Source organism: Hypanus sabinus, chromosome 31 (assembly GCF_030144855.1).
Source record: "Hypanus sabinus isolate sHypSab1 chromosome 31, sHypSab1.hap1, whole genome shotgun sequence".
NCBI lineage: Eukaryota > Metazoa > Chordata > Chondrichthyes > Myliobatiformes > Dasyatidae > Hypanus > Hypanus sabinus.
In genome coordinates, this window is record NC_082736.1 from 5,963,327 (window position 1) to 5,983,651 (window position 20,325).

Sequence of the window (20,325 nt, forward strand, 5' to 3'; positions counted from 1 at the left end):
GGTAGGAATTGCTATTGAAGCAATTCTGTTAAACTTGAAAGCAACCTTGATTAACGTTGTTACATACCCCGTAACTAGGTCACTTACCAGCGAAGATAGAGAGGTCCGTTGAAGTCTGATGGTAATATTTTTTTAAAGTCTTTATTTATAAAGGGGCACAAAAATAAGATTAATACAAACATTCAGATAATATACGTGGTCACTACTCAATCTAAAAGCATGGGTCTAATAATAACCATCAATAAGAAACAGCTCGATCGTTTGTCTAGGGGATAATATTTTGTCCGATGGAAATATAAAAGTCACTCAGTTCCTGCAGGCTTCAGCTTTTGGGGACTGCTGGGTTTTCACTTGTTGGAGAGAGAGAGAGAGAGAGAGCTTTTGTGAGAAAAGAAACTTGCCCGGGTCTTTTATGAAGCAAATTCGTTGAATCAGGAAAGTTGGTTCCCCGTTGTTAGTTCAAGAACATCGGTTCTGTGGTACCTGCCACTGGCTCCCAAGCAAAGGGGAACCAAACGCACCTGGCTTCCTTCAAATGGCTTCCCGCTACTACGGGATCATTAGCGTTTCTTCTGGTGCGTCTAAAGGGGTTGTTCCCCCAGACCCTCTTTTATACTTCCTCACGGGGTCTCAGATGTCAATCAGGTTGGGATGATGCAATCTCTCTCTCAACCAGCCCACTTTGCCCGAGGGCTTGCACGTAGCATAGTCCCCAATCCACAAACATTGTCTCCAGGAGACAATGGTCAATGTCACGTTATTTTGCATCACTGGGGAATGAGGCATCCGGCACTTCTCTCTCCCATTTCCTGGGTCTACTGACCCCAACCCCCAACTAGTGCTCTTGCGATTCTCACAAAGGAGGGGGCTGCGGGCATAACAACGTAATGTAGCATTTGCAAACCTGCCAGTGAACATGGAATTTCCTATTTCAGTAGAATCGGGCTGATTTCCTCCTGGACTTGGTCTACTTCTGCACCTATTGTCTATTATATTGGGAAGGAAAGCGAGGGCATCCTGGTGAGTACGTCCTTTTACACACTGTGGTGGTAGTGCGTGGGGTTTGGGGTTGTGTGACAGGTCAAGGTGTTTTGGGTTGTGTGGAAGAAAACGGACGTGAAAACCGCAACTGACAGTGAGGAAGACGCACGTCACTCAGCAGACAAGAGTAGCTGAATTAACGACTCCATACGCAACATTAACTTTACACAGATGCCGCCTGAACTATTCAGCATTTTCTCAGTTTCTCAGAGTATTGAGTTCATCTGTGGGTTCCATACATCAGCAAAGACATTAATTCTAAGGTGCGATATTTTAGTAATCTGATACATTGTTGAAATGGGGTTTGTTTTGTCGCCCTGGTTTGGATATGGCCAAAGTGCAATGTGAGAGACACTGAAGTGGGTTGATAGTTCACAAATCTTCCATGTGAACAGTGTTCAAATGAAAGTAAATCAATAAATGCTGGGCAAAAACAGGACTAGTAACCAAAACTCTCAAACAGGTAACGGGCTCAAAAGAACATCAAATTATTGAACGAAAAGCGTGAGTCTTCAAAGTCAGTTGACTCCAAAGTCCAGGTTCTCAGACAAGGCCGATGCAAAACAAAATCGAACCGTTGCTGTGCTCTGAGCAAGTCTCAAGAAGTGAGTCTACATCAGAGGTCGGTAAATTGATGGAGAAGATACTGAGAGGCAGGATTTATGAAGGCATCATATGATTAGGAATATTCAGCATGGCTTTGTGAAAGGCAGGTTGTGCCTTATGAGCCTGATTGAATTTTTTGAGGATGTGACTGCACACAGTGATGAAGGCAGAGCCGTAGATGTAGAGAATATGGAATTCAGCAAGGCATTCGATAAGGAACACAATGCAAGGCACATTGAGAAAGTAAGGAGGCATGGGATCCAAGGGGATGATGCTTTGTGGATCCAGAACTGGTTTGCCCACAAAAGACAAAGAGTGGTTATAGAGTTGGTATATTCTACATGGAGGCTGGTGAACAGTGGTGTGCCCCAGAGATCTGTACTGGGACCCCTACTCTTTGTGATTTTTATAAATGACCTGGATGAGGAAGTGGAGGGATGGGTTAGCGAATCTGCTGATAACATAAAAGGTTGGGGGTGTTGTGGATAGTGTGGAGTGCTGTCAGAGGTAACAGCGGGACATTGATAGGATGCAAATCTGGGCTGAGAAGTGGCAGGAAGGTATGATGTGGTTCATTTTGGTAGTTCAAATATGATGGTAGAATGTAGCATTAATGATAAGACTCTTGGCAGTGTGGAGGATCAGAGGTCTGAATCCATAGGACACTCAAAGATGCTACGCAGTCTGACGTTGTGGTTAAGAAGGCACACGGTACCTTGATATTCATTAATCGTAGGATTGAGCTTTGGAGCTGAGAGGTATTGTTGCAGCTATATAAGATCCTGGACAGATCCCACTTGGAGTATTGTGCTCAATTCTGGTCGCCTCACTACAGGAAGGATTTGGAAACCATAGAAATGGTTCAGGTGAGATTTACAAGGATGATGCTTGGATTGGGGAGCATGCCTTATGAGAATAGGTTGAGTGAACTTGGTCTTTTCTACTTGGAGCGGCAGAGGATGAGAGGTGACCTGATAGAGGTGTATAAGATGATGAGAGGCATTGATCGTGTGGATAGTCAGAGGCTTTTTCCCAGGACTGAAATGGCTGCCACAAGTGGACACAGGTTTAAGGTGCTGGGGAGTAGGTACTGAGGAGATGTCAGTGGCAAGTTTTTTTATTCAGAGAGTGGTGAGTGCGTGGAATGGGCTGCTGGCAACGGTGGTGGAGGCGGATAAGATAGGGACTTTTAAAAGACTTTCAGATAGGTACATGGAGCTTAGAAAAAGCTATGTACATGGAGGTACATGGAGCTTCGAGGGCTATGGGTAAGCCTAGTAACTTCTAAGGTAGGGACATGTTCAGCACAACTTTGTGGGCTGAAGGGTCTGTATTTTGCTGGAGGTTTTCTACGTTTCTATTAACTTAATTTGGATTAAAATGTTGACTTTGACTTATTTTTCCATAACGTTCTGTTTTCATGAAGAGGTCCAGTGATCCAGATACAACGTTATTTCACCCCAAATTATAAAAGATTATATACACAAGATTATACAAAATACAAACATTAACTATTTATAAGACCGAAGAGTCAAATTAAAATGTGAATATTACTCATTATAACACATTCAATTCCCGTGGGTGGGGGTGGGGTTGGGTCACTGTTCCCGGAAATGCCCCTCAGTACCCACTGAGTTCCAATGCTCGCAGTTTCTCAGCGACTCCACTGATTGACAGGTCTCTCTGCCCCGCCTCCCGTCACGTGACACCGTGTTGCGTATGATACCGTGTGGCGATTATGACGAGCTGATTCGCCACAGAGGTCGCATCGTCACCGACGTCGTTTCCTAGGGAACGGTCCGGAATGGTGGGCACGGGGTTGTGGTAAAGTGGAGTCGGTCTCTACTTTGGGTTTCGGCTCCACTGTGGGAATCGGCCTCTCCTCTTCCTGCCCCCGGAACAGTGAGTGTCTGTCAGCGCCTCACCGCACCGGCTCTCTGCCTCAGGTACAATATTTAAACCATATTTGCACAGTTACATGGATAGGAAAGGTCGAGAGGGACACGGGCCTAATGCAGGCGGATGGGACGAGTTCAGGTCGACAACTTGGTCGGCCTCGATGAGTTTTACCGAAGGGACGGTTTCAGTTCTGTATAAATCACTGACTCTATTCTGGGCGGTTCAACCAGGGCAGGATGTACACAGTGAATGACAGGTTCCTGAGAAGGTTTAATGAACAGAGACTTTGCGGGTTTCTGCCCCCACACCTCCTCCGGCAGCTGATTTAGGATAGCAGCTATTCTCTGTGTGAAGTATGTACCCTTCAGATCCCCTTTAAATCTGTCTTTAAACAGTTTTGTACAATTCCAATGAGAGGCAGTTCTTTGGCTGATAAGGCAGGTAGAACACACAACCCTGTCTCTCTGTGATGCCACATACAGGGAACTGTGTAACAATATTAGAGACACATGCACAGGCAGTTCAGGGAGCAAGGCCTGGAGGGATATGAAACTAATGCAGGAAAGTGGGATTAGTATAGCTGTGCATGATGGGGGAGCATAAATGTGATGGGCCAGAGGGTCTGTTTCTATCCTGGCCAACCCTGGCAACAGCAGTCCTCCACTGCTGTGGGGTTTGTTACCTTCATTCTCAGCTGTGAGCTTGTTCCACTGAACCCCTTATCCTCTGAGAAGATATTTGCTCCCTTCCATTGTGACCAAGCTGTCCGCCATCTCTCCTGCTATTAACCAGTGTTCCTCATCAAATTCCCATTTTAAAGTCCTGTTACTGGTGAACAGGGAATGGGTGCATTTTGGTAGCCTTTTGAGGGGCTTGATTCGCTATTAACCCTAATGCATTAATACCTTTGTCCAACAAAAATCCATTGTCCTGGGTTCTGAGTGTTTTAGGTAAGTCCATCCTGAAGTTCAGTGTTCCAGGTTCCCACTGAACTTTCACAGTCAGTGGTTTCTGCATGTCTATACTGACCATCGAGAATCTGTCTCCATTAACTCAGCACTTGGTCTGTCTCCTATCCTTAAATACCAGCCTGCACCACTCCCTCAGGAAGTGTGCTTCAGATTGTAACCAACTTCATTTTGCAAGCTGGTTCACTTCCCACTTCAAGATTTTCTAGCCGCCTTTGCTGTCCATCATACCCCTAATCTTGTTGTCATCTGCAAACTTGCTGATGCAGTTTACCACATTCTCATCCAGATCGTTTATACAGATGGAAAACAACAATGGAGCCAGCATCGGGGAGTTAAACCATGGCAGGATGAACACAGTAGTGACAGGTTCCTGGGAAGTGTTCATCAACAGAGACTTTTTTTTTTCCTCCACCACCTCCTCTGGCAGCTCATTCGGGATACCAGCTATTCTCTGTGTCAAATATTTACCCTTCAGATCCCCTTTAAACTACCCCGTCACCTTACAACTATAGCTTTAGACAGCCACACCACGGGAAACAGTCTCTGACTCTCTAACTTTTGTATGCCTCACGTAATTTTATGCACCTCCATTAACTCACCCTTCAGATTCCCTTTCAACCTCCACCCTGTCACGTCTTAGTTTCTGTCTGATTTCTTTAAATTTACTGCACAGGACACAACCCTCGTATCCCTACATTGCTATTACCAACATCCACCGTCCACCATGATGTCCGGCTGCTCAACCTTCCCTTTGAAATGTCCTGCAGCTGCTCCGAGACCATCGGACCATAAGACACAGCAGCAGAATTAGGCCCTTTAGCCCATCCAGTCTGCTGCCCCATTCTGCCAGGAATAAGAGATCATGACAGATCTCTTAACACTCTTATCCCATCCCCCCCCCCCTCACAATCAAGAACATCCACATTCAATGTACCCAATGAATTGGTCACATCCGTCTGTGGGGATGAATTCAGAGTCAGGACCAGAATCAGGTTTATTACCGCCGGCAGGTGTCAGGAAATTTGTTAATTTAGCAGCAGCAGTTCAATGCAGGACTTGATAATATAGCAAGATGGTTGCTGCTGGAATAGATTGTGCTTGGGGTGACTTGGGTCCACAATGATCCCTCAGGCCCTTTTCTCACACCTGTCTTTTAAACTGTCCTGAATGATGGGAAGCTCACAACTACAGATGCGCTGGGCTGTCCGCAACACATTTTGCAGAGTCCTGCGATTGAGGGAAGTACAGTTCCCATACTAGGCAGTGATGCAGCCAGTCGGGATGCTCTCAGTTGTGCCCCTGTAGAAAGTTCTTAGGATTTGGGGGCCCAGAGCAAACTTCCTCAGTTGTCTGCGGTGAACGAGGCGCTGTTGTGCCTTTTCCACCACTCAGCAGGTACGTATAGACCACGTGAGATCCTCGGGTATGTTGATGTCGAGGAATTTAAAGCTGTTTACACTCTCAACCCCAGGTCCACTGATGTCCATAGGGGTTAGCCCATATCCATGAACAATCTGTGTGAATTATCACTAATCCGCACAGATTGTGGTCTCCCAGTTAGGAAGTCGAGGATCCATTTGCAGAGGGACCAGGTTCCATAGCTTATTGATCAGGACTGTGGAAATGACGGTGTTAAATGCTGATCTCTTGTCACTGAACAACATCCTGGCATAGGCAGCACAGATTCACTAGCTTTTTCCAAGGAATTTGCTCCTTACCTTTGTTCTAACTACTGACCACTGACTCGACTGGCAAGTTTATCTTTAGGAAATCCTTCACATCTGAGACGAACCTGACCCCAGTAGCCAGAAGACAACAGACCATCGGTCATCTCTGTTGCTGCCACAGAATCTCCTGCACATCCCCTGTACTGTGAGTCTGCTGTCATCACTGCTCTGCTTGACCTTTCCTCCCGTGGAGCATCGGTCTGGGGTCTCAGTACCACCGACCTGGCGAGCTGCTGTCTCTGGTTCGTCATCCCAGGGGTATCCAAAGGAGTGTACTTGTTGCTGAGGGTCACGGCCACAGGGAGACATTACTCTGTCTGTCTCTTCCCCTTTCCGTCGTGATGGTCACCCAACAATCTGCAGCCTGACGTCGGTTGTGACCAACTCATGAATCTCTGGTCTCAGCATCCTGGAAACTCTCGGTCTGTCCATCTCCATCTTCATTTCCTTCACACGGTCAGTCAGGAGCTGCACCTCGGTGCTCTTCCCTCATGTGAAGTTATCGGGGACACTGAGTGACTCCCACATCCTGAGGTGGAGCATGTCACTGCCATAACTGTAATTCCAGCCACTCTGATGGGGAGAGGAATTCCAAAGAAATCCTCTGACATTTGACTTCCCAGAGTACACCGACTTATCTCCCATTTCTCTGCCCACATTTCCAGCCGGTCTATGTTCTGCTGAATCCTTTGGCAACTTTCCTCACGATCCATAACTGCACCAATTTCTGTGTCTCTGCAGACCAACAAATCAGCCCTCCTTCGTTTTCATCTGAATCATTTCACAAAAAGCAGAATTTCTTGTGGGGCCCACTCTTCACAGGTCTCCAGTCAGAATCACACCCCTCAACCATTACCTTCTGTGTTCTCTGATTGAGTACATTTTGAATATACTCAATCAGATTTCTTTTGAGCGATGTGCTTCCATGCTGTGGATCAGCCCACCATGGGGACTCTTGTTGAAAACTTTACCAAAGTCCTTGTGTCCTATACCCACTACTCAGCTCTCATCAGTCGAGTCTGTCACTTAAAACATTCGGCCAAGTTTGCAAGAGTTGACATTGCCCATGCAAAGCTATGTTGGCTACTCTGCAATTGTTTATGCTTTTTCAGATGCAAGCTGATCCTATCATTAAATTTCTTTTGTCCCTGGCCTCGGGTAGAACAACCTGATCTTTTCATTCTGGCCCTGCGTCTAAATCGTCGTCCAAACATTGCGTTCAGTCGCTTTGATACGATCTGGGGCCTGGTACCCACCACCTCGATTTGGCCTGTATCTGACTTTGCCATTTCAGTGTTTAAATCAACCGTACTTTGGGTCTTCCTCACATTGGTTCTGCCACATCAAATTGCGTCCAAGTTGATAGGAAAGTTACAGGCTATTTGTTTACCAGAAAAAGAGATTCACTGGTGTCACTTTAAACCAGAACCAGTGGAGATAACTCTATTTAACTTCACTTAACTCACCACTGAACTGTATCCCACAATCTATCACTTCACTTTCAAGTATTCTGCATGTCACGTTCTCTATTTATTTAATTATGACTATATTGTAGCGGTGTGCTACACGCAGCGCTGAAATAAAGACAGGTAGTCGGTAAGCTGCAGTTGCAAAAGAGGTTTATTCAAACTTGGCAGCCTCGCTTAAAAGCCTTCCTGTTCCTGCCCTCCCCGGGTGGGAATAATACTGTAGGGGGCGCATATTCACAGACCTGTCCCGCGTGCGGGCTCTTCCTCTTGCTGGTGAAGCAGGCTTGGTGCCCTTTTTGGGAGCGGCCTCAATGCCCGCGCTCGCCACTTTGTGAGCCAGTTCGAGTGCGCTGGGAAGTGGGTCGCCACATAACCCCCCCCCCCCCCAGAACCGGCGATACACCCCCCAATGTCCTCAGACTGGGTCGGACTCTGTTTGGATGGTCTGCCTCTGCGCCGCGGTGCCTGAATCTCGACCGGCTGCGCCAAGTTAACATGGGCCAGTTGGAGTTGGTGCACCGTGAAAACCTCCTCTCTCCCCACAACGTCCAGCACGAATGTGGACCCGTTGTTTCTGAACACCGTAAACGGCCCCTCATAGGGCCGCTGTAGCAGTGCCCAATGTCCGCCCTGTCGTACAAAAACACAGTTACAGTTTTGCAGGTCGTTGGGAACGCAGGTCGGGTTCTGCCCATGCTGTGAAGTGGGTATGTGGGCCAGGTTACCAAGCCTCGCGTCGTCTGCCCAGGACTGCTGCGGGTTCTTCCTCTTGCCCCCTTGGGGCTGGTATGAACTCTCCTGGGATGACCAGGGGTCCGCCGTGCACCAACTCAGCCGACGAGGTATGCAGATCTTCTTTGGGCGGCGTGCGGATTCCGAGCAGGAACCAGGGAAGCTCGTCCACCCAGTTAGGCCCTTTGAGGCGGGCCATGAGAGCTGACTTCATGTGGAAACGCTCCACTAGTCCGTTCGCTTGTGGGTGGTAGGCAGTTGTGTTTTGCAGCTGTGTCCCCAAAAGACTGGGCATAGCTGAGCACAGGCTGGAGGTGAACTGGGCGCCTCTGTCGGAGGTAATGTGGGCCGGTACACCCAAGTGAGATACCCAGGTTGCAATCAGTGCTCGGGCGCAAGATTCGGAGGTGGTGTCGGTGAGCGGGACTGCCTCTGGCCATCTTGTGAACCGGTCCACGATAGTCAGGAGGTGCCACGCTCCTCGCGACACTGGCAGGGGCCCACGATATTTTTCTCATGAATGTGGTTGAAACACCGCCGGGTGGGGTGGAACTGCTGCGGCAGGGGTTTGGTGTGCCGCTCAGCCTTGGCTGTTTGGCAGTGCATTCACGTTTTGGCCCATTCACTGACCGGCTTGCGGAGTCCGTGCCAAACGAACCTGTTGGCTACTATCCAGACGGTTGACCAGATGGAGGGGTGAGCTAAGTTGTGGATGGAGATGAAAATGTGCCGCCGCCAGGCTGCCAGGACGACGGGGCGGGGTTGGCCAGTGGCGACGTCACAGAGTAGGGTCCTCTCACCTGGGCCTGCAGGGAGGTCTTGAAGCTACAAACCGGAGACTGCGGTTCTGTAACTAGGGATCTTCTCGTCTGCCTGCTGTGCCTCCTCCAGCGCTTCATAGTCTACCCGCAGGACAGGGCTTGGATGTTCGGGCATCCGCAACGACATTGTCCTTTCCCGAGACATGCTGGACACCCGTCGTACATTCGGAAATGTAGGACAGATGTTGCTGCTGGCGGGACGACCATGGGTCGGATGCTTTCGTGAACGCAAACGTAAGAGGGTTGTGGTCCGTGAACGCGGTAAAGGGCCTACCTTCTAAGAAGTACCTGAAATTCCAGATTGCCAGGTTATCGCACCAAGAGTTCCCGGTCGAAAGCACTGTATTTGAGCTCGGGTGGTCATAGGTGTTTGCGGAAAAACGCCAGGGGTTGCCAGCGACCCTCGATGAGTTATTCCAGCACTCCATCGACTGCCGTGTTAGATGCGTCCACTGTGAGGGCGGTAGGGACGTCCATTCTGGGGTGCACTAGCATCGCGGCGTTTGCCAAGGCTTCTTTGGTTTTAATGAAAGCGGCGGCGGACTCCTCATCCCAGGTAATGTCCTTGCCCTTATCTGACATCAGGGCGAACTGGGGGCACATGATTCAGGCTGCTGAAGGGAGGAAGCGGTGGTAGAAATTTACCATACCCACGAATTCCTGAAGGCCTTTGATTATGTTGGTTCGGGGGAAATGACGAACCGCGTCTATCTTGGCGGGCAGAGGGGTTGCCCCGTCTTTAGTAATCCTGTGCCCAGGAAGACGATGGTGTCGAGCCGGAACTGGCATTTGGCCGGGTTGGTTGTTAGGCCGTACTCACTCGGTGGGGTGTAGAGTTGATGAAGGTGGGACAGATGCTCCTGACGACTACTGCTGGCTATGAGGATGTCATCCAAATAGATGAAAGCGAAGTCCAGGTCGCGTTCCACCGCGTCCATTAACCGCTGAAACGTCTGTGCGGCATTCTTTAGGCCGAACGGCATGCGGAGGAACTCGAAAAGGCCGAAAGGGGTGATGAGTGCCGTTTTGGGGACGTCGTCCGGATGCATCGGGATCTGATGGTGTCCCCGGACGAGGTCTACCTCGGAAAAGATCCGTGTGCCATGCAGGTTTGCTGCAAAGTCCTGAATGTGCGGCACAGGGTAGCGGTCCGGTGTTGTAGCTTCGTTCAGCCTGCGGTAGTTGCTGCATGGTCTCCAGCCCCCTGTTGCTTTGGGCACCATGTGGAGGGGGGAGGCCCATGGGCTGTCGGACTGCTGTATGATCCCCAGTTCCTCCATCCTCTTGAACTCCTCCTTTGCCAGTCGGAGCTTGACTGGGGGAAGCCTTCGAGGACGGGGTTCTCCTTGTATCGGGATGTGGTGCTGTATGCCGTGTCTGGGTATGGCTGCCGTGAACTTCGGCACCAGAACCGATGGGAAACCTGCCAGGACTCTGGTGAAGTCGTTGTCGGACAGCGTGATGGAGTCGATGTGTGGGGCCGGCAACTGGGCTTCACCCAGGGAGAACGTTTGAAAGGTCTCAGCGTGGACCAGTCTCTTCCTTGGCAGGTTGACCAGTAGGCTGTGAGCTTGCAAAAAATCTGCTCCCAGGGGCGGTTGGGCTACAGCGGCCAGTGTGAAGTCCCACGTGAACTGGCTGGAACCGAACTGTAGCTGCACCGTATGGCTGCCGTAGGTCCTTACTGTGCTGCCATTCGCGGCCCTCAGGGTGGGACCCGATTCTCTGTGGCGGGTGTCGTAACATGTCGGAGGTAAGACGCTGATGTCGGCTCCGGTGTCAACCAAAATGCAGCGTCCCAACTGCTTGTCCCAGACATGCAGGAGGCTATTCTGATACCATGTCTCTATGTGGCATTCCCTGGGAACTTGCAGGGCGGGCTACAGCGACGGGCTTCTGTGCCCCACCGCTGGTGGTAGAAGCACCATTGTCCGTTGGTCTCCTCACCCCTGCCCCTGGGGTTATTGGGCTCTGCGGCCAGGCCCGGTCTGGTCTGCTGCTGGGAGCCTGGCCTGGTTATCTGTGCGACGGACGTCCTACTCTCCTTGGCTTTCCACAGCACGTCTGCCCGGGCCGCCACCTTCCGGGGGGGTGGTCACTGAAATCCACGTCAGACAGCAGCAGACGTATGTCCTCGGGCAGCTGCTCCAGGAACACCTCATCAAACATGAGGCTGGGCTTGTGACCTCCGGCCAGGGACAGCATCTCGTTCACCAAAGCTGACGGTGGCCTGTCCCCCAAACCATCCAGGTGCAGTAAGTGGACAGCTTGCTCCCGTCGTGAGTCCGAAAGTCCTTATGACCAGGGCTTTGAATTCTGTGTATTTGTCCTCCGGGGGTGACTGTATGAACTCCTCAACCTGAGCGGCTGTCTCCTGGTCGAGGGAGCTCACCACATAGTAGTAACAAGTGGCATCCGAGTTTATCTGCCGAATGTGGAATTGGGCTTCTGCTTGCTGGAACCTTAGGTGAGGTCGCAGCGTCCTGAAGCTTGGCAGTTTTAATGAAAATGCAGGAACAGATGTGGCGTCGTTGATCTCCGGTCCAAATATCGTTTGGACCATCGGGGTCACCAATTGTAGCGGTGTGCTACACGCAGCGCTGAAATAACGACACATAGTCAGTGAGCTGCAGTTGAAAAAGATGTTTATTCAAGCTGCACGGCCTCGCTTTAAAGCCTTCCTGTTCCCGCGCTCAGTCCCATCCCGTGCGCGGGCTTTTCCCCTTCTAGGGTCCAGTTCATCTGGTCCAGGTGACTGATATACCCTCAGGTCTTTCAGCTTTTTGAGCACCTTTCCCTTATAATAATAACTGCACTCCCTTCTCTCCCCTCACTCCCTTCAATATCTGGCACATGGCTAGTAACTTCCACTGATGCCAAATACTCATTTAGTTCATCTGCCATCACCTTTCCCCCCCCCCCACCCCATTATTCTTCCTCTGTCCTGATTTTCTAGCAATCCAGTAACCAGTCTCATCTCTCCTTTATGTTTTACATACTTGAAAAAGCTTCAACGATCCACTTTGATAATATTTGCTTGCATATTTAATCTTTATCCTCTTTAGGTTGCTCTCTGTAAGGTGTTAGAAGCTTCCCAATCCTCTGCATTCTGACTTTTTTTTTCTTTGTTTTATGCCCTCCCTTTTGGTTTTACATTAGCTTTGACTTCCTTTTCAGCCACAGTTGTACTATTTTGCCATTTGAATATTTATTTGTTTCTGGAATACGCTTTTCCTGGACTCAAGTTGAACTCAATGATATTGTGATCACTGCCTCCTAAGGGTTCTTTTACCTTAAGTTCCCTGATTGCCTGCTGTTCATTAAATAACAAACAGTCCAGTATAGCTGATTCCCTCGTAGGCTCAACGACAAATTGTTCTAAAAAGCCATCTCAGGCATTCAACAAACTCTCTCTCTTGAGATCTATTTCCAACCTGATTCTCCCAATTGACCTGGTTGTTGAAATCTCCCATGAAATCACCAATAACATTGCCTTTTGACATGCCTTTTCTATTCCCTGTTGTAATCTGTGGTCCACATCCAAACAACTGTTGGCGGCCTGTTTATAACTGCATCAATGTCCTTTTACACTTGCAGATTTTTTTCACTCTCCTCACAATGATTCAACATCTTCCGATCCGATGGCACATCTTCCTACTGATTTGATACCATTCTTTACCAGCAGAGCCATGCCATCCCCATTGCCTACCTTGCTGTTCCTCCGATATGTCTAACTTGGGCATTTAGCTCCCAACTCTAAATATTTTTCAGCTGTGATTCAATGATGATCACATTATACTTGACAATCTGTAATAGGGCAATAAGATTATCCACATTATTTTTTATATGCTGTGCATTGAGGTATAACACGTCAAGTATTGGATTTGCTACCCTTATTGATTCTGCATCCCTCTGCTGGCTGCAGTTATGTCCTACCATCAGCTCGCTCTTACTGACAGTGTGACTGCATGCTATCATTTCTTTCTTTACCAGCTGTACAGGGGTTCATTCTGTCCCTGTCATTCTCTGGTATAGTGAGAGAGTGTGGGGTTCATTCTGTACCTGTCAGTCTCTGGTACAGTGTGAGAGTGTGGGGTTCATTCTGTACCTGTCAGTCTCTGGTACAGTGTGAGAGTGTGGGGTTCATTCTGTATCTGTAAGTCTCTGGTACAGTGTGACAGTGTGGGTTTAATTCTGTACCTATCAGTCTCTGGGACAGTGTGAGAGTGTTGGGTTCATTCTGTACCTGTCGGTCACTGGTACAGTGTGAGAGTGTTGGGTGTTGGGGTCATTCTGTACCTGTCAGTCTCTGGTACAGTGTGAGAGTGTGGGTTTAATTCTGTACCTGTCAGTCTCTGGTACAGTGTGAGAGTGTAGGGTCCATTCCGTACCTGTCTGTCTCTTGTACAGTGTGAGAGTGTTGGTTCATTCTGTACCTATCAAACTCTGGTACACTGTGAGAGTTTGGGATTCATTCTCTCCCTGTTAGTCTCTGGTACAGTGTGGGAGTGTGCGGTTTTTTTCTGTACCTGTCAGACTCTGATACCATGTGAGAGTCTGGGGTTCATTCTGTACCTGTCACTCTGTGGCACTGTGTGAGAGTGTGGGGTTCAATCTGTAGCTGTCACTCTCTGGTACAGTGTGAGAGTGTATGTTTCATTCTGTACCCGTCGGTCTCTGGTACAGTGTGAGAGTGTGGGGATCATTCTGTCCCTATCAGTCTCTAGTACATTGTGAGGATGTGGGATTCATTCTCTGGTAAAATGTGAGAGTGTGGTTTTCATTCTGTACCTGTCAGTCTCTGGTACAATGTGAGAGAGTGGAGTTCATTCTGTCCCTGTCAGTCTCTGGTACAGTGTGAGAGTGTGGGGATCATTCTGTCCCTATCAGTCTCTAGTGCATTGTGAGGATGTGGGATTCATTCTCTGGTAAAATGTGAGAGTGTGGTTTTCATTCTGTACCTGTCAGTCTCTGGTACAGTGTGAGAGTGTGGAGTTCATTCTGTACCTGTCAGTCTCTGGTACAGTGTGAGAATGTGGGGTTCATTCTGTCCTTGTCAGTCCATGGTACAGTGTGAGAGTGTGGAGTTCATTCTGTACCTGTCAGTCTCTGGTACAGTGTGAGAATGTGGGGTTCATTCTGTCCTTGTCAGTCCATGGTGCAGTGTAAGAATGTGGACTTCATTCTGTCCCTGTCAGACTCTGGTACAGTGTGAGAGTCTGGGGTTCATTCTCTCCCTGTCAGTCTCTGGTACGGTGTGAGAGTGGTGTTCATTCAGTACCTGTCAGTCTCTGGAACAGTGTGAGGTTCATTTTGTCCCAGTCAGTCTCTGGTACAGTGTGAGAGTGTGGTGTTCATTCTGTACCTGTCAGTCTCTGGTACAGTGTGAGAGTGTGGAGTTCATTCTGTCCCTGTCAGACTCTGGTACAGTGTGAGAGTCTGGGGTTCATTCTCTCCCTGTCAGTCTCTGGTACGGTGTGAGAGTGGTGTTCATTCAGTACCTGTCAGTCTCTGGTACATTGTGTGAGTGTGGGGTTCATTCTTTACCTGTCGGTCACAGGTATAGTGTGAGAGTGTGGGGATCATTCTGTCCCTATCAGTCTCTAGTACATTGTGAGGATGTGGGATTCATTCTCTGGTAAAATGTGAGAGTGTGGTTTTCATTCTGTACCTGTCAGTCTCTGGTACAATGTGAGAGAGTGGAGTTCATTCTGTCCCTGTCAGTCTCTGGTACAGTGTGAGAGTGTGGGGATCATTCTGTCCCTATCAGTCTCTAGTGCATTGTGAGGATGTGGGATTCATTCTCTGGTAAAATGTGAGAGTGTGGTTTTCATTCTGTACCTGTCAGTCTCTGGTACAGTGTGAGAGTGTGGAGTTCATTCTGTACCTGTCAGTCTCTGGTACAGTGTGAGAATGTGGGGTTCATTCTGTCCTTGTCAGTCCATGGTACAGTGTGAGAGTGTGGAGTTCATTCTGTACCTGTCAGTCTCTGGTACAGTGTGAGAATGTGGGGTTCATTCTGTCCTTGTCAGTCCATGGTGCAGTGTAAGAATGTGGACTTCATTCTGTCCCTGTCAGACTCTGGTACAGTGTGAGAGTCTGGGGTTCATTCTCTCCCTGTCAGTCTCTGGTACGGTGTGAGAGTGGTGTTCATTCAGTACCTGTCAGTCTCTGGAACAGTGTGAGGTTCATTTTGTCCCAGTCAGTCTCTGGTACAGTGTGAGAGTGTGGTGTTCATTCTGTACCTGTCAGTCTCTGGTACAGTGTGAGAGTGTGGAGTTCATTCTGTCCCTGTCAGACTCTGGTACAGTGTGAGAGTCTGGGGTTCATTCTCTCCCTGTCAGTCTCTGGTACGGTGTGAGAGTGGTGTTCATTCAGTACCTGTCAGTCTCTGGTACATTGTGTGAGTGTGGGGTTCATTCTTTACCTGTCGGTCACAGGTATAGTGTGAGAGTGTGGGGTTCATTCTGTACCTGTCACTCTCTGGTACAGTGTGAGAGTGTGGGGTTCATTCTGTACCTGTCAGTCTCTGGTACAGTGTGAGAGAGTGGAGTTCATTCTGTACCAGTCAGTCTCTGGTACAGTGTGAGAGTGTGGGGTTCATTCTGTACCTGTCAGTCTCTGGTACAGTGTGAGAGTATTGGTTTCATTCTGTACCTTACAGTCTCTTTACTTCACCTGTCCCCTTTCAGGATTCACTTCGCATCTTGTTTTCTTTCTCCCCTACCCCCAACTTCTACATCTACTTTTCAGCTTTTCCTTTGCAGTCCTGCTGAAGGATTTTGGCCTGAAACATTGACTACTTTTTTCCGTATAGATGCTGCCTGGCCTGATGCATTCCTTCAGCATTTTGTGTGTGTTGCTCGGATTTCCAGCATCTACAGATTTTCTCTTGTTTGTGACACAATGCTGTATATTGGTATCTCAGGGATGATGGATCTGGTTACGTTGAACTACTCTGAACTGACTCTGCAGCAGAGCATCCAGACCAACAAGACCAGACCATCGAATCCAACTCTGGCCTTGTGATAAACATATAACTTCCCTCGAGTCTCTGTGTGGGAGTGTTTGAATGGGGTGTATTGTGTAGCAACATTCGGACTGATGGAATTGAGAATGATTTTGACTGTAGATCTGTAACCAGATCTTGTTTGATCAGTGATGGGGCCTCTGTCTGATCTGATTAAAATATACACGGGCTGATCAGATCACTGATGACATGAATGTTGGTGCATTTGTGGGTGGTGAGGAAGGTTGTCAAGTGGACAGAACTGGATGCAGACCAGTTGGAAACAGGGACGGAGAAATAGGGGACAGAGTTTAATCTGGACGTGTGAGGAGTTTTACAGGTCAAATGTTGGAGGAAATCCATAGTAAATGGCAACACCCTTCGAAGCACTGATACACTAAGGGACCTTGCTGTGTCTGTATGTATCATCCTGCAAGTGACATTGAAGGGAAATAAACTGCTAAGATCAAAGAGGGGAACAGTGAGAGGATTTGGGGGGGCGGGGTGTCTGTGTAGGGTAATGTAATTGGTGGAAATCTGCATAATTAACAACCACCGACATTGAGTTGTGTTTCTCTTTAAGAAGCTGGACTGATGTTATGATGCAATTACGTTAACCTTTATTTAAACTTTTTACAATTCTGTGTTTGGAGGACAATAAATGAGTTATGGTGTTCCTTGAACAGAAAATGCCTCGTCTCATTTTATCTGTGAAAACCCATAGTAACGTACTGGGTAACAAGTGACCAGTAGCTTTCACACCGCAACAATACCGCAGTTTCAATCTGCAACGAGAAAGCCCGATCACATTCTCTTGAGGTTCAATGGCATTGCTGACTCTGAGTTTACCACCGTCAAATGCCAGCAGGGTCACAATCAGCAGAAACTCTTACAAAGCAACCCTGGAAGTATTGTGTGTCTTCGGAGGTCTGTGGGACATACCCAGAGTATGAAGCTTATATTAATGGAGAGAGATAAACTGAGAGAAGTCACAGCTTGATGGGCAGAGAGGAAAACAGAATCTGATGTTGTTTCCTTATGTCTGAACTCTGGCTGGTTAGAAGTGTTGTTCCTCCGAATAGTGTTCAGCCTCACTGGAACAGAGTGACATCAGACATCAACACAAAAACTGAAATAATCTCAGCTAAAATGTTGTCTTTCACCTGTTGATCTTCCTTGCAAATATTTCACAGGATAGAAAAGGCAAAGAATTTCTGACTGAGAATCTCAAACACAACGGTGTGTCAGGTCTGATGTGTCTGCCAGTTCTCCAGCATTTGAAGGCTACCAATCATTGAATGTGAAGGAGGAGATGGTTGAGAAGACAGCACACCAGTCTGAACAAGGAGAACCCAAATACACGGACATGTCCTTGATCTGACCTGATAAATGGCCACAGAGTTGATACCGGTGAGCTGACATTCACTTCCTCTCATTTTGCCAGGGATTCACCAGGCCACTGAACCAGTTCACACGGGAAGAGGCATTTCACCTGCTCCATGTGTGGGATGAGATTCATTCAGTCACATGAGCTCTTACAACACCAGCCAGTTCACATGGGGAGAGGCATTTCACCTGCTATGTGTGTGAGATGGGATTCATTCAGTCACATGAGCCCATACAACACCAGTCAGTTCACACCAGTGAGCAGCTAGACTTGGCTCAGTTGTCTCTGTCTCTCAGTGTAGCTTCACAACTGTTCCGAGCGTGGGACGGGATTCATTCAGTTCACCCACTTTGTGAGGCTCCAGTGAGTTTATCATACATAGAGGACAAACTTCGGTCTTGTGTCAGCAAATAAATTTACTCAGTCATCCCTCCTGCTGAGACACTGGCAAGTTCACATCAGGGAGGAAGTTGAAATAAGCTCTAGGTGAACATTTTAACCATCATGGTGACTGAATCTAGTTGGAAGTTCATGTGACACTCTTCATGTAATATTCAGCAGATACTGTGGCTGTTCATCACACCCAGGACTGAACCCTGGTTACTGAGCATTGGAGGGTTGTTCTGCTAATGGAAGTCTGAAAACACACAGTCATTAATACTGTGGATCTGTGACAAATTAATCAGCTCTATTTCAAATCCTGTGTCTCACACAGCTAATGTACAGAGGAGAGGCCATTTAGTCCATCTGGTACCTGCTCATGTTCCTATTCCACACCAGAGCTTTCAAATCCATCCCTGCTGTTCACCTCTCACTCACCAAATCATATCCAGTTTGCAACTGGTCACCAGTCTGTGGATGAAGATGTTTACTTTGAGTTAAATCCGTGACTTTCTGAAAACTGCAGAAAATGAATTCACTAGGGTTTTGTCCCAAATAGTCTTCATTCCTCACAGCTCTGGACCAAGGATGAAGTCTTGTGTGGTTAAAATCTTCCTGTTCTGCTCCATTCATTGTTTTGTGTCATTTTCACTGATTTTGTGCCTCACACAGCCGGGCTGTTGCAATACAACACTCTCCTCTAAAGTATGACAGCAGAATGATGGATAAATATTTGATGGAGCAGAAACGAGGGGTCAGCACAATGAGGGCCTTGGGGCTCCATATGTGATGGAGGCTCGAGTTTATGGGGAGTAGAAGGAAAGAATCAGACCAGGAGGATGAGGCTACCAATGAAAGTTCAGCAACATTGGCAGAAAACAGAGGGTTATCTTTGCAAAATGCTGGAGGGACTCCGTGGCCCCGGCAGCATTTATGGAGAGGAATAAATAGTCAATATTATGGGACAAGGCACTTCATCCTATCCAGACTGTTTATTCCTCTGCTTAGTATCTGCTGACTTCCTGCAGTACTTTGTGCGTTTTATTTTACAGTTTATCCCCAGCATTGCTGAATCTCAAGTTACATATCTGCATTTCTAAGTGAGTGGGACTTACAGTTGACATTTTGGGCCAGGATTCTTCAGAAGGACTGGGGAGAAAACAATGAGGAGTAAGTTTTAAAGGTGGGCGAGGGGAGAGAGAAACACAAAGTGATAGGTGGAACTGGGAGAAGGACAGATGAAGTAAAGAACTGGGAAGTTGATTGTTGAAAGAGATACAGGGCTGGAGTAGGGGAGGCTGAGACGAGAGAACAGAAGTCCATGGAAGAATGAAAAGTGGGGAGGAACACCAGAGGGAGGTGATGGGCAGGTAACGAGAGGGAAAAGAGGATGGGGAATGATGGGAGGAATGACAGGAAGGTCAAGAAATTGATGCTCATGCCATCAGATTGGAGGCTACCCAGACAGAATACAAGGTGTTGTTCACCATGGTACAGCCTTTCTCCTATTAATGCACTTCTTAATATGAATCTCTTCCAGCAAATTTGAGGAATAATGTGACAACCTTCCTTTGAATAAATCCACATCATCCTCACCATTCAGTCCAGACAGACGTTCTGTTCATCACATAGAACATTAAAACTTCTCCCAATTTGCTTTACCAAAGTTCCACCTACTGAAAATGGCCTCTTCACCCCGATATAAATCTAAACCCAGACTTATAAATAAATCACGCCTAATAACGATATGACTCTGGAAGGAAGAAACTAAATGTATTAACAACAGGTTTCCTGAATACACACAACTTCAGATAGATTTGATAAATCAGAAATCAACTTGAAGTCTTGATCATTAGAAATCAGTCTTCTGGAAATGAGCGCAGCAGCCTTTCTTGTACCGTCTGCAGGAAAGTAGCGGGGCGTTTAAGATTGGTGATAGTGCCGAATCTGATTGGACAGCAAATACTCCAATCAGAGAGCTGCTTTATTCACCAATCAAGAGACAGAGACGGTAGAAGCGCGGAAAATAACCTCCTAACCGCCGAAATAAACCGAAATTTGCAAAAGAGCGCCAAAGAGCCTTTGTTGCTGAAATTAAACTACAACAGGTTTGTTTGTCGACCCTTTACCCCCGTTAAAGAAGTCCAACCCATTTAAATCGAGTGTAGTTAATATTGCGATGGTGTCTGGGAATTTAGTTCACCGATTTCTTTCAATTGATGAACGATTGGAATAAAACAGTTTCTCAGCTTCTGTTCGCGATCGGTCATTGTGTAAACTGT

At 47.7% G+C, this 20,325-nt stretch overlaps 1 pseudogene; it reads left to right on the forward strand.

Moving 5' to 3' along the window:
• Positions 1 to 20,325, forward strand: part of LOC132383739 (uncharacterized) — an 80,822-nt pseudogene that overhangs the window by 40,286 nt on the left and 20,211 nt on the right.